Raw genomic sequence first — 13,997 nt, forward strand, 5'->3', positions numbered from 1 at the left:
CTGGGGCTTCAGTGACTGTTGGAAGAACAAAGAGGGTAAGATGTGAGTAGGCAGGAGCAGGCAATAGGATGAATGGGTTGCTAGTGTTTACTATAAAAGAAATAAGTCTTTTAAATATTACAGCAAAATTGGCTTTAAAGAAAATAAAATTGGGTTTATCCAGTAATGTTACAGAGAAGAATTCCTGATGATTGAAGGAGATAGGAAACTGAACAAATGAAGTTGACAATATCAAACTATGACTGGGATTTCCTTGAGGAATGGACTTGTCTTAGTCATCTCTGGGTCTTTAGGATCTAGAACTTGGAGCTGAGTTGTCACTCAATGAAGTGTTGACTCTGCTTTATAGGATCCTTTAAGTCTTTCTTAGTGACCTGGAAAGAGCAGAAACACATTTGAATGAATTAAAACAGGTTCTAGGTAAGTGAGTTGTAGAGTATCAAAGTGTTAGCTGAGATGTTGAATTCAGCCTATAGACTTAATGATATGTTTTTTCCTTTGGCTTAATCAGCTCACATTTTTTAAAAGCAATGAGTTTTGAGTCCTTGGAAGGGAGATGTACCCTTCAGTTTGCCTTGCTTCTTCTATGACACAATTGTTTTACAAGCCTTATACCTGAAGCCATTGAGTTTGACCCTTTGTCACTACCTGGGAAACAAAGAAGCATGGTCAGCTGAGTGAGTCGATGTTAGTGAGCTAATGTAAAAAACATTTCAGAAGTTCACATAGGATATTTTCAAACTCACATTGCTGCCTCAAAACTAGGGGGCAGGTGGCTACATCCTCTTATAAGTTCACTTAGCATCTTCAGTACCCAATTGCCTATCAACAGAAGCCGAGAACCTCCTTGTTAAGGACCCACCCAGTTGTTGAAGGACTCCAGCCAGGTTGGTCATATTTTCAAAACCAGAATTTCCAAACAGCATCTGAGACCGATGATACAGTTGGTTGACAGTTTTCTTTGTGCTACTCACATGCTTAAGTGGTTGTTTTCCAAACACAACTGCTAAGGCCAGGTTTACCAGCTGCACACTGTGCTCAAACGCACACTTCCTTTTCCTCCAACAAACTTCCCGGCATTTCACCCCAGGTCCTCAGCCAGGTAACTGCCTCCAGGACCACCCTGTGTTGGCTCAATTTTCCCACCTTCAGGTTCTGGGTGCAGAGTTGGACTACGGATACCTTCTCTCCCAGAAGACTCTGGATTCTTTACGTGAAAAGATTCATTTTCCCCCAAGTGATAGCTTTGCTACCTGCTCTTTCCTTGAACAATAAACTTTGCTTGAAAAAGAAAAGTTACTTTTTCATTCCTTGGAGACCTTTACCCACCCTGTATAGGTCTATTGCCCTTTAGTTTATTTTCTAACTAAGGAAGGCCAATGCTTCCTAAAACAGAGATAACTTGCTTCTTCGTAGCTTTCCCTAATTTATTTTTAAACCACATCAACCTGCTTGCCCTAGGCATAGGCACACTACTGCCTTCACATTCTCCTTTTTCTTTAAAGATATTATTTATTTATTTGAGAGAGAGAGAGAGAGAGTGAGCACATGTGCACAAGCTGGTGGAGGGGCAGAGGGAGAGAGAGAGGAACAAGCAGATTCCATGCTTAGCAGTGAGCCTGACTTGGGGCTTGGTCCCAGGACCCCAAGATCATGACCTGAGCCAAAGGCAGACTCTTCGCTGACTGAACCACCCAGGCACCCCTGGCTTCACATTTTTTTGTGTGAAGCTTTACAATGACACAAAAAACAGAAACTCAGTTCTAAAAAAAATTATGTGGCAAGATGATCAGATTTAGCAGTCTGGGCAAATTCTGTGAAATAGTTACCTGAAGTACAAATTATGTGAGTGAGGCTATAGAAACTGAATTCTTAGAAGGCTTTCTTTTATCAAATATAATAATTAAGCCAATTGCCATAAATTTATAGATGCTGAGGGCTTTCCAGAAGGGTGTCATATATGCTCCCTCATATTGTATACATAATTAAAAAATCTCCAAGGAGATACCTTGTGAAGACTCTAAATAGGAGTGATCGAATCCTAACCAATTAATTTTTTTCTTTTTTGGTTTTATTTATTTATTCATGAGAATACAGAGAGAGAGAGAGAGAGAGAGAGGCAGAGACACAGGCAGAGGGAGAAGCAGGCTCCATGCAGGGAGCCCGACGTGGGACTCGATCCTGGTCTCCAGGATCACGTCCTGGGCTGAAGGCAGCACTAAACTGCTGAGCCACCTGGGCTGCCCTTTTTTTTCTTTTTAAAATCTGTTTTAGCAATGTAATTCCATCTGGCTGAATTGAGAAAGTATTTATTACATTTTGTAAAAGGACATCCCCTTTACTAAATTAAAAATATATTAACTAAATGGAAATATCTAGAGCACATGCCTGATCCCTTCGTGACGCGCTATAAATCTGAGCTTCCCAGGTAAACATTCAATAAAAAGGCTTTAGACCTAGGGTTTCTACTACTGGTCTTCTACATGATTAGGTATAGAAATATTTTAGAAAAATATAGACATTTATGATTTTAATTTACTTTTTTTTTTTTGGCTTTGACTCAAAGCAGGCTTAATTGTGGCCTACTTTGCATGTGCTTAGTAGAGTTCCTGCTTTAAAATGTTTGTTATTTTAAAAATAATAACATGCACTGTATGTTAACTAACTAGAATTTAAATAAAACTTTGAAAAAAATAGATCTGCTTGATTAAAATACCTATAAAAAATACCTATAAAATTCTGTGCACTGAGAAGTCTCCTTCCTATGGCATCCTCCGTTGTCCCAGTTGGCACCCTCCTTCCAATAAGGTAACCACATTTATTTCATTAATCTTGAATTTTTTATGGCATTTTTGTGGAGGAGGGGGGAGGGAGAGAAATAACTTTATAATATATAAATAAGTACAAATGTTATTCTATTCCCTTTTTACATAAATGGCAGGCAGCATACTATATAAGTTGTTCTACATCTGTTTTTCATATTTATTAATATGTTTTGCAGGTAATTATCTAAGAGTACATAAATAGCTTCCTCCTTTTTATAGCTGCATAATATTGTTTTGGATTGTTTCCAATTTTATGCTGTTACAAAAAGTACATCAGTGAGTAACTATGTACATATGCCACTTTACAAATGTGCAGGTATTTCTGTAGAATAAAAAAGTTGGAATTGTTAATTCCAAGAATATGTTATGAATTTGTTATTCCTGTATGTGTTGTCCAGGTACATTACATTAGGGGTTGTACCAAGTTATAGCCTCACCAAACTGCCAGTTTTTCCACAGTTTAATCAACATTGTGCATTATCAAACTTTTGGTTTTTAAATCCATCCAAGAGATAAAAATGACAGTTTTAATCCGCATTCCTTATATTATGAGGGATATTACACATCATTTTCATGTATATGAGACCTATTTACATTTCCTTTTTGGTGAATTATCTATATCCTTTATCCATTTTTATTACTTTTTTAAAAAGATTTTATTTATTCATGAGAGACACACAGAGAGAGGCAGAGGCTTAGGCAGAGGGAGAAGCAGGCTCCCCACAGGGAAACTGATACAGGACTTGATCCCAGGACCCTGGGATCACGACCTGAGCCAAAGGCAGACGCTCAACCACTGAACCCTCAGGTGCCCCCGTATTGCTTTTTTCTTATTTGTTGAAACACACTTTATATTTTAGGAATATTAGGTCTTTATCCACATTTCGTATATCTTTACCAATTTGTCATTTGTTTTGATTTTGCTTATAGACTTTCTATTTTTGATTCTCTGATTTGTTTTCCCACATAGCAGTTTTGGTTATGTGGTTAAATTTATCAATTTGTTTTTCTTTTAAAACTTCTGGATGTTTTAGTCATCATCAGAGAGATCTCTCCTTGTTTTTTTCTCCTAGTACATTTATGGTTTTATTTTTTTATTTCATCTTTTGATTCATTAAGAATTTTTTCTGGTGTACATTGTAAAATTTGAGTTTTACGTTAATTTACCCCTCAGATGGCTACCCACTTGTCCTAACAGTATATATTAAATAGGTTATCTTTTCCCCTACTAATCTGAATTGTTATCCTTAATCCTCTTATGCATTTTGGTCTATTTTTAGACTTTTTATTCTGTGACTTGATCTGTTTATTCATGGGTCAGACAACACTACTGTACCTGTTAAGACTTTAAAATATAGGGGATCCCTGGGTGGCGCAGCGGTTTGGCGCCTGCCTTTGGCCCAGGGCGCGATCCTGGAGACCCGGGATCGAATCCCACGTCAGGCTCCCGGTGCATGGAGCCTGCTTCTCCCTCTGCCTGTGTCTCTGCCTCTCTCTCTCTCTCTCTGTATGACTATTGTAAATAAATAAAAAAAAATAAAAAAAAGACTTTAAAATATATTTCAATACCCAGAAGTTACAGTCCTCGTGCATTGCTCTTCATTGTTAGTTTTCCTGGCTGTTTTTCCCTATTCATTTTTTGAAAATGTACTTCACCATTATCTTGGCTAGTTAAAACAAAGTTATTATTGTATTGAAAGGATAAGAAAACTTATGAGTAATTGACATCTTTATGATGAGTTTTTTCTCATACTGAAACAAAGTATGCCTTTCCTTTTGATCAGTTCTTCTTTTGCATTCTTCAGAGTGTTTTAGATTTTTCTACCTTTAGCTTTTGTTCATTTTTTAAGATAGTTCTTAGATGTTCTGAAATTTTTGTTGCTCTTGTAGATTAGATCATCCCTTCACATCTATTGACACATATAAGAACAAATACAAATTAAAAGTAAGAGGTTTAATTCTCTCTGTTGAAAACAAGGGAAGAGATTTTCCTCCCCTTCTTTTTCTTAGAGCATTTTCTTTAGAAATTTATAATTAGAAGTGCTTTCTCTTCTCTTTGAACTGCATATAAATTCTTATGAAAACTGCATAGGCCTTTTGTCAGCTTTTCATCTGAGGAATGCCTTTCTCAAGAACTCAGGAATCATCTCCTTTCCATGTAAACATCCAAGGAAGATAGCACCCTATTTCCAAGTTTCCACAGGAGGGCAGGTGCCTAACTTTAGCTGACCTGGCTCCCAGTTGTAAAACTACCTCCTGTCATGGAAATATGAGAAGTTTGTTTTTTCTTTGTCAATTAACTAACACCGATGGACACTTCAATTGCCAGGTAAATTTAGGATGAACTATGTGAAATAAAGTGGTGCTGTTAATTCTTATGACTTAAGGACTAGTTATTGTCTATCTTGAGAACATGTATGCACTGTATTGGATTTGCCTTGACTATGTTGCTGAAGAGTGAGATTTCTCTCTGCCTTTGCAATCTCTTATGAGATTCCCTGTGATATGTATCACTTTCTAATTTAATGATCATTAGTAATAAAATTGTTTTTTCTCTACTGTCTTTGTGGAGAGGATTTCTGGATTGGGAGATTTTGTTTTTAGTTGTATTTCCTCACATTCAGTTAGGAGTTGTGTCACTTGTCCTCCTTCTTCAATTGCAGCCCCCATTTTGGACTCCGCAGGTGACCTTGAAGATGAAAATGTCCTCCCTATGTTGGCTAAGATGTTAAGGAAAAAGGAAGAATCTGGGAGCCTGTTGACTATGGAATCACTGTACCAGCCTTGAATTGCTTAGCTTTATATTTCTTTCATATGAGAGAAAAAGAAATTCTCTTGTTTCAGCCACTGTTAATTTTGGTTGTTCTGTTAAATGAGGCTGAATCAGTTATTCTAACTGATACACTGCCAGAAAGAATAACTTCAGATAAAATAAAGCCAAATCAGCTTTCTTATTTAAGCATCCTTTAACATTTAACTGTTTTTTTGCTTACACCCATGTACTGCAAGTCACTGATTTAGTTATCGAGACATGCATTTTGTAACCAGTTTATTTTTAGTCTTTTACCATGAAGCCATTTGTTCAAATTTAAATGTCCTCTAGTGCTTTTCTGGCTTTAAAAAATGACTAAGATGGACTTTTGATAATACATGTCTTTATCTTTTACAGATAAAAATACTAAACATTGGTCACATTTTGAGTATCAATCCACCATTAATGCATATGTTGGAATTGGCCTATGATGCTCTTAAGGGCAATCTTGACCTTCTCATAGACTCACTTCTACGCAGGGGACTGGAAGGGTCTTCAGCTTTTGTTAAAAGATGTTAATTCAGTTCTAGCTTTGCTGATGATTAAAATCCATCATTCTGTCCTACAGCAGCACTGGAGAATATCTCCAGGCACTTGTCAGGAAGTATAACATTAAATTCATAGCCACTTAGTATGAAGCAAATGCCATCCGAGAAGAGTAATATCTATGGAGGATAGCTTGAAGAATATGCAGTCTTTCCTTTCTTCAGATGATCTGAAATCCATCCTTAACTCAAACAGATCCTCCTAGGGCTATTTGTCTGGATGCTATTGTTTTGGTACCTTGTACAATGGCTTTTACTCAATTATATTTTGTTGTTGCAACTCCTGCCTACGTTTAAAGATATAAATAATAGCTGTGTGAAGTTATTCTAATTACTATAAGGCTATTATTGACTCAGTTATTCATTTCATTGCATGGTTTTTTTTTATGAGGTCACATGCAATAACTTTCTATTTGGTTTCATTACAAAACTGCATTTATAGAGTGGTTACTTTTGATTGAACGATTGGTTTATTTTATGGATTATGGATTATTTTATGCATTTTTGTGTGGCATATAGTTTACTAAATCTGATGACATCTTTTTCTGAAATGGACATCAGAATAAACCCTTGGCTTAATGTAGCTTCCCATTTCATACTTTTTCACATATTGTCTTTCTTTTTCATGATCTCTGTTCCTGTGACTTTTTCCTCTTTGGGCTCATATCTTTGGTTTTGTCTCTTTGGATTAAGGGTGAAGAAACCTACTTGTTCATTCTCTTTTTCTTAGCAGGATAAACAAACAAACAAAACCACTTTTTTTTTTTTTTAAGAGTGGAGAAGTTTCATTGAGCTTTTAAGAAAAGGAGCTTCAAAGTTGATAGCATTTTAGAATGATTATTTCAAGAAAAATTGGAATCTCTATTTTTCAGGCTAATAATTTAGTTACTTAGTATTTAAACTTGTTTAGGATTCTTATTTTATCTCATTTAAAAAAAATGATGATACATCCATGCAGCTGTAAATGCAAAAGAACAAAAAAGTATGGAATGAAAACTCTCCCACATCATAGTCCCCAAGTTCCTTTCCCTTGGAAGTTACCAATGTTATGTTTCTTTTGTACTATATTTTTGGGTATACTTTTTGTATAAGCATACAAATATATTTAAATGTTTTCTTCTGATTTTTTAAAAAGATTTTATTTATTCATGAGAGACACAGAGAGAGGCAGAGACATAGGCAGAGTTTGGAAAAGCAGGCTCCATGCAGGGAGCCCTATGTGAGACTCAATTCCCTGACTCCAGGATCATGCCCTGAGCTGGAAGGCAGATGCTTAACCGCTGAGCCACCCAGGCGTCCCTTCTGATTTTTTTATGGTAATATACCCATCTCAGTGTGCTGCCTTCCCCTTTTGTCAAAAATGGTATATTAGAGCTTCCTCCATCTTAGTGCATAGAGTGCTGCCCCATTCTTTGTTCCAGTGGCCAAGTGTCTTATGGTGATACTTTATCTGACCACTTCTCTATTCATGGTCATTTTAGTCATCGCTAATCTTTAAAAAATTGTTAATACAAACAATATTTTATTGGATAACCAGGTTGCCTATTTGAATCTATCTGCAAGATACCATCCTAGAAGTATGACTTTCAGCTCACTTTGTACATGTATTTTAAGTTTTAATGGATATTGCCAACTTGGTGTCCATAGAAGTAGTACTAATTTACATTCCCCCAGCTATTTTTGTATTACTTCTAAAATGAGGCCCTCAAAGCATCGAATTACTTTGTGTCATTTAAGTGTTACACAGAATTAACCATAGATGGTCTTTGCCCTTAAGAACTAGCATTCACAAGGAATGAATTTTTTCTAAGCACACACATATTTTTTAATTGACTGTTCAGCTTTTTGTAATTTACTTGCCCACATTTCTTTGTTGCTTTAGAAAAGTCAGGAAGAGTGAGCGTGGGAAACTGTCAGAAACAGCTAGGAAGGTAGTTAAACAGTAGTCCTCCCTTGCCCCAGGGCCCATCATGTTGTCTCAGACTGGCTTTCTCCTGGAATTAAAAGAGGCCTGTGGCTGCGGGAGATGAGGGTGGGGAGAGATGAGCTGGAAGTCTGGTATCTAAAAGTGGAAACTTAAACATAGCCTTGCTCAGGAAACTTTCCAAACTACAAATTACTCTTAACTTTAAGAAAAAAAAAAAAAAAAGGGAGGGGGCTCCAAACCATCCCCATGAAGGATTCTGATGTGAAAGAATAAAAAGGCAATTTACAAACAATGTCCTGTGCACTGGCTGGCAACAACCATGAAGAAACATCTAGTTTCCCAGGGGTGGGCCTGGAGACATAGCTCTGTCTCCAAATGGCTCTAATAACAATTTCTGCCCCTCTCATTTTACCTGTGAAATAAAAGGACAAATATATTTTTCTCTTTGTTAAAACAGAATCTCAGAGACTTCACCTGCTTTGCCCTGGGATCCCACGATGGAGATGTGGCCAACAGAGCAAGAATTTGAGAAGGTTGTGCTACCCGCCTCTATCACAGGCCTCGGGGCTTCTGTTCTCACTTCCAGGAGAAGCCAGAACTCTGCCTCAAACTCAGGGCCCTCCCTCCCAAAGTCGATCCCACACTATTGTGACTTATTCTCGGATTAATCCTTTTTGCAAAATCTGCATTCCAACACAGAATTACATGCTCATCTGGTAACATGCTCTTCTTTTCCACTTCATGTCTTTATGATCTTCCTGTGCCTGGAAGATTCTTTTCCCCATTTACGACACATCACAGTTCTAGCCGCACTGTGCATTCATTAAATATCCCCTAACCCTGCTCCAACAAGCTTTGTGGAATCTCTCCCTTGGCCAGATGCACGCTGCACTTTCTCATACTTCTCATCTGGCATTCTGGGCAGAGCTGCTTGTTTCTGAATTTGCTTCTTATCTTCCTCTGCATTGGATTATAAGCCCTTTTGTGGCACAAACCATTATCCTTATATCCACTGCAGTGCCTGACTCACTTGTGGGTTTTTTTTTTTTTTTTTTTTTTTTTTATTTACGATAGTCACAGAGAGAGAGAGAGAGGCAGAGACACAGGCAGAGGGAGAAGCAGGCTCCATGCACCGGGAGCCCGATGTGGGATTCGATCCCGGGTCTCCAGGATCGCGCCCTGGGCCAAAGGCAGGCGCCAAACCGCTGCGCCACCCAGGGATCCCACTTGTGGGGTTTAAATAAACATGCGGGTGTGCACATGTACACACCGACATGCACGCATCCATGTGAGTGTATTTAGCATAGGCATAAAGCAGTTATGATTAAAGTAAATGAATGAATGAGGAAGTGTTAACTTTTTTTCTTGTAGGTTGAACGATGGAAGACATTTATTATAATTGATGCAACCAGAAGATAGTGGTTCCTCCAAGTCTCATTAACCAATGGTTCTCAATGCTGTCAGGATCACCTGCATAAGATTATTAAAACTCAGGGTGCTGGGCCCCACCACCATCAGTGGGTTTGAGATGGTATATTTCTGACAAATTCCCAGGTGCTGCTGATGCTGCAGGTTCAAAGCACCAGATTTTGAGACCCACTGAAATAAGCTATTACTTGTGTAAGTATAGTGACATAATTATTCCTCAGTCACTTTTGTCTAATTAGCCCCCTGGTATGTTTCCTCAGGAGGATGTTTGATAGATTCCAGAAACAGTTTGGACTGTGTCAGTGTGTCAGTGGACTGTGACTGATGGGAAGACCAAGCTTCGTGGCGGGCATTGTTTGGGAATTCTTGCTCCCTCAAGCCTGTGAGGGAACCAAAGAAATCCTTTTTCCACGTCCCCTACCTCCCAGAGGAAAGACAGTAGACTTGAAGGTCAATCAGTATTTAAACTTTGGTGCTCTGTTGTGATAATGCCTGGGATGGTACACACCTCAAAGAGATAAGTGCTGTACTGACATGGAACTTGTGTGGTTTTAATGCCTAATTTTTTAAGAGAATGGAGTTACAAGTCCAGTCTATGGGATCCAGCACAAAATGAAAATGAGGGGTCTTTTGATAAAGAATTATGAAGAATTTCAGGGTGGCAATAGCAGAGCATAAAGTGCCTTTGAGGTCCTTCTCATGTAGAGCCCGTGAGACTGCTCAGGTCACGTGTCCATGAGGTTAGTCCTGACTTTGGCTACATAAGGGTTTCCAGCCATTTCTGGAAGAGAAAGCAAATGGCAGGGGTAAAAACAGGGTGAGGCAGAGGAATTGTATGATGCCTGTGGAGATGGTGGAGCAGGAGGCTGGAGTTAGAGCTGACTTTTCTGGCCCTTCTTTCTCTCCACTTTGTTACTGTGGTGCTTTTTCCCCCTCAGAATAGAGAGCAATGAAGGGTGGGCGTGTCCCTTAGGATAAATGGACCATGATGGCTTAAGAAAGAATGCCAAGGACGCCACCAGCCTGCCACCCCCTGCCAAGCAGGGAAGAGTCTGAGAAGTGCCAGGCTGGCTGGGGAGCAGTGGGTCACCCCAGGAGCCTACCAGAACTTAGAGTTGATGCAGTTCTCCCCGTCCAATGCTCTTTTTGCATCTTTTTCTTGAGGTGTTTTTTTTTTCTTTTTATGACATATATTATTTTTCTGTGCAAATTTTTTTTTTTGGAAAAAACATTTATTTTAAAAAAAAGGGATCTCTAGGTTTTCCATTAAGTGCCTCCTAGATGGCAAGCTCCTTGGGAGCGGGGATCTAGTCCCATGCCTATTGGTGTCCTTTTTTTTTTTTTTCCTTATTTAAAGATTTTATTCATTTATTCATGAGAGACACACAGAGAGGCAGAAACATAGGCAGAGGGAGAAGCAGGCTCCTTGCAGGACCCTGGGATCACGACCTGAGCCAAAGGCAGATGCTGAACTACGGAGCCACCCAGGTGTCCTGCATCTTGGTCCTTGTTCCCAGTACAGTGCTAAGCCCACAAAGTGAGGTACAGTTATGATGAAAAGTTGAACAGAATTGTTTCTGATATTTGCTCTGAAACTTCAAATATGCTTCATAGTATCTAGCATATTGTCACTGTTTAAATATTTTAAAAGAAAACCGCTAATTCGAGGGACACGTTTAGGTTATGAGCTAAAGTTTTGTTAGCTTTGTTATGGGATTTTTCTTGTTATAGTAAAACCCTTTGCTAGAATATGTATGCAAAAAAAAAATTAAGGCCTTTGAGAGTTAATGTGACACAAAGTTGCTGTGTGTGATCTGAGTAGCCAATTAATAAGTCTGGGCCTTCTTTTTTTACATTCATTAATTTGTCTTCTAATTGAGCAATCACTTAACACCCATTTATTGCGTCAGGCTTTTCTAAGCACAGAGGATCTTCACACATACAAGCAGACATAAGTACATGTGTACTAGTTCTTACCTTATCAACTGGTGTTCATGGAAAAGTAAAGAAAGAACAGTGTGATTATGACATGTGCCAAAATGGTAGTGGTTGTAAAAGGGCTCTGTGAACCTGGGGGAGGAGTCCCCTCTCTCTGCCTGGGAAGCTGAGACAGATTTCACCAAGGGGATGCACCTGAGAAGAATCTCCAGGAGTGGTGGATGAGCTCCCTGGAATTGGCCTCAAACTTCTCAGCATGTCAGTCAAAATGGAAGAATCCCTAAAGTTCCCTGCAGAGCTCGAGTAGGCTTTAAAAGATGGCCTAAAAATGTTTGGGAGCAACACATATTTCTATACACCCTATTTTTTTTCTCTCAGGCACTCACAGCTAGTTCCTATTCCAAGAACATAACTGTTTGACCACATGGTTCTTTTGTTGTGGTGAGCAGACTGTCCTTAATATTTTTCTTAAGGAGCATAATTTCTGTCCTCACCACCCTCTGCCCTCATATACTGGTTTCTTCTTTTCACTCCTCTTTTTAAAAAAAAGATCCTTGATAAAGCCTTGTTTTACAGAACCCTCTTGAGGAAGAGCTAATTAGTTTTCTCAGCAAAATTAAAGGTGAAACATCTTTGAGACTCATAGACCTTTATACATTTCTGAATTCTTCAATTTCCAGTAAGATTCCTTTATCTTCCGGTGGTTTTTGTTTGTTTGGTTGGTTGGTTTGTTTTTTTTGCTGATCATCATTTATAGTGCAAATAGATTCCTTAACTCTCTCTTAGGAGGGTGGAAAAGAATCTGTTTCTAAAGAAACCATGTGACACTTAGACTTTCATGATTACATTAATTTGGGGGAACATTTCAGTGTGACCCTTTTTAAAAGAAAAAGTGTACAAAGTTTCATCCTGCCAATTCTTTATTGTCTGCGAACTTGTTAAAAAAGGAGGCTCCTGAAGACCCAGAGTTCCTGCAACAGGCAGTTTTGACCTTGAGCAACAATTCTGTGTTCTCAAAAATGGCTTACAATGGAACCTTTGAAGCTTTGTGGAAATGAAAAGTATAGCAACTTCTTAGAACCTCAGGTTCTCTAGCTACTAAACTACAATGTTAGTTCCCATCCCATGATGTGTGATGATGTTGCTTCAGTTTTATTTCTTCATCATTGTTTTGAACAATGGGAGTGAGAGGGCATGGATAGATGGAGAATATCCCACATATGGTTTTGTTTGTTTTTATAGTGTGACACACATGAGTGTTTAATAAGGGTCTTCTGGTGATTGCTTGTGTCAGTCATCATTGAGGGAAGCACAGAAACTACTGAGTTTTGTGCTTCCCTAAGGTAAAGATACCCTGCCCTTCATCTCCCAAATTCTGCTCCAGCTTTAGGGGTGGAGGTGGAGATTGCAAGAGCTCAGAGAAATAGGTTTGATGGGAGGCCTACACTCTCAGCCTCCCAGGGAACTGCCATTCACCTTCCTGCCCCCACCCCCTCCCTACTCTTTACACAATTGGAGCAAAGAATGCTTTTTGTCTATTTATGGCTTTACTCTGCCTCCTTCATTCCTCATCACCTCCCCCTGCAAAATTTGAACTCCATAAGCAAAAGATGTTGCTACTAATTTTCAACAATTTCAGGACAGCTGAAAAGGTTGAAATAATTTGAGTTTGATTCTCTCCCCTGCCTCCCCTGCATATTTAACCATGGACTTAAAAGCAAAGTTCTAAGAGTTATTGAAACAGGGTTTACTTGGCAACTGTCACATCTGCTAGGGCATCAGTGTTCCACCCGTGTCCCTTCCTCCTGTGGAAACTTTCTTTTACATATTGCTTCCACCGCTAAAGACAAAATAAAGATGAAGTATGATGACAAATTCCTAAGAAATGTTTCACGATTCTCTCATTCAGAGTAAGGTAGAGTTAGCCGTTCACTTAAAAAACAAAAACCATCCTTCTCAGCAGAATTCACTTTTGTTTTTCTCTCTGTAATTTACTGCCTGGTTAGGGTTTAATAACACAATATACTCTAGTTCACTGCCCCCATAAAATTTGCAGGCGGAAAAACAGCTACAGTCGGATACGTTCCCACTCTGGGTAAAGAAATGAAATCCCAGAGTTTAATCTTGGTGGCAGTGGAGCTGTGAAATGATAAGACAAATCAAGTTTACCAGACATTTTTGCTGAGATCAGGTTGCTAGCCACTCAAGCGCTGCAAGCCCCCTGGGGGCCTATCTCATTCAGCACACTCCCCTGCTCTCACTTGGCTTAATTTCTGAACATTTATTTATGTTGATTGTTAGTATCAAGTGATGCAATATTTTAAGAGTCATGAAGTAGCTGAATAGTGCTTCCAGAGCCTTTCCAAACAGAGAACACTCTTGCATACCAGAGGGGTTAAATCTAAAGTGCTTTCAACATGATTTTACTTTCTGTTTCTTAAGAGAAGCATTTTTCACTTCATTGGTATTAAAGGGGATGCAGGATGTTATGGGGTGCTGATTGTTGAATTACGAGAGATGCC

General features: G+C 38.8%; 1 long non-coding RNA gene across 2 annotated transcripts in view; it reads left to right on the top strand.

Moving 5' to 3' along the window:
• Positions 1-9,623, top strand: part of LOC129502322 (uncharacterized) — a 43,650-nt gene extending 34,027 nt beyond the window's left edge. For both annotated transcript variants that reach the window (XR_008662937.1, XR_008662936.1), the window contains exons 3-4: positions 8,567-8,642; positions 9,481-9,623. This is a non-coding gene — a long non-coding RNA (uncharacterized LOC129502322). The remainder of the gene's footprint in view (positions 1-8,566; positions 8,643-9,480) is intronic.
• The last annotated feature ends 4,374 nt before the right edge of the window (positions 9,624-13,997 follow it).

The sequence above is a fragment of the Nyctereutes procyonoides genome, unplaced genomic scaffold, assembly GCF_905146905.1.
Source record: "Nyctereutes procyonoides isolate TBG_1078 unplaced genomic scaffold, NYPRO_anot_genome, whole genome shotgun sequence".
In the NCBI taxonomy this organism is placed as follows: Eukaryota; Metazoa; Chordata; class Mammalia; order Carnivora; family Canidae; genus Nyctereutes; species Nyctereutes procyonoides.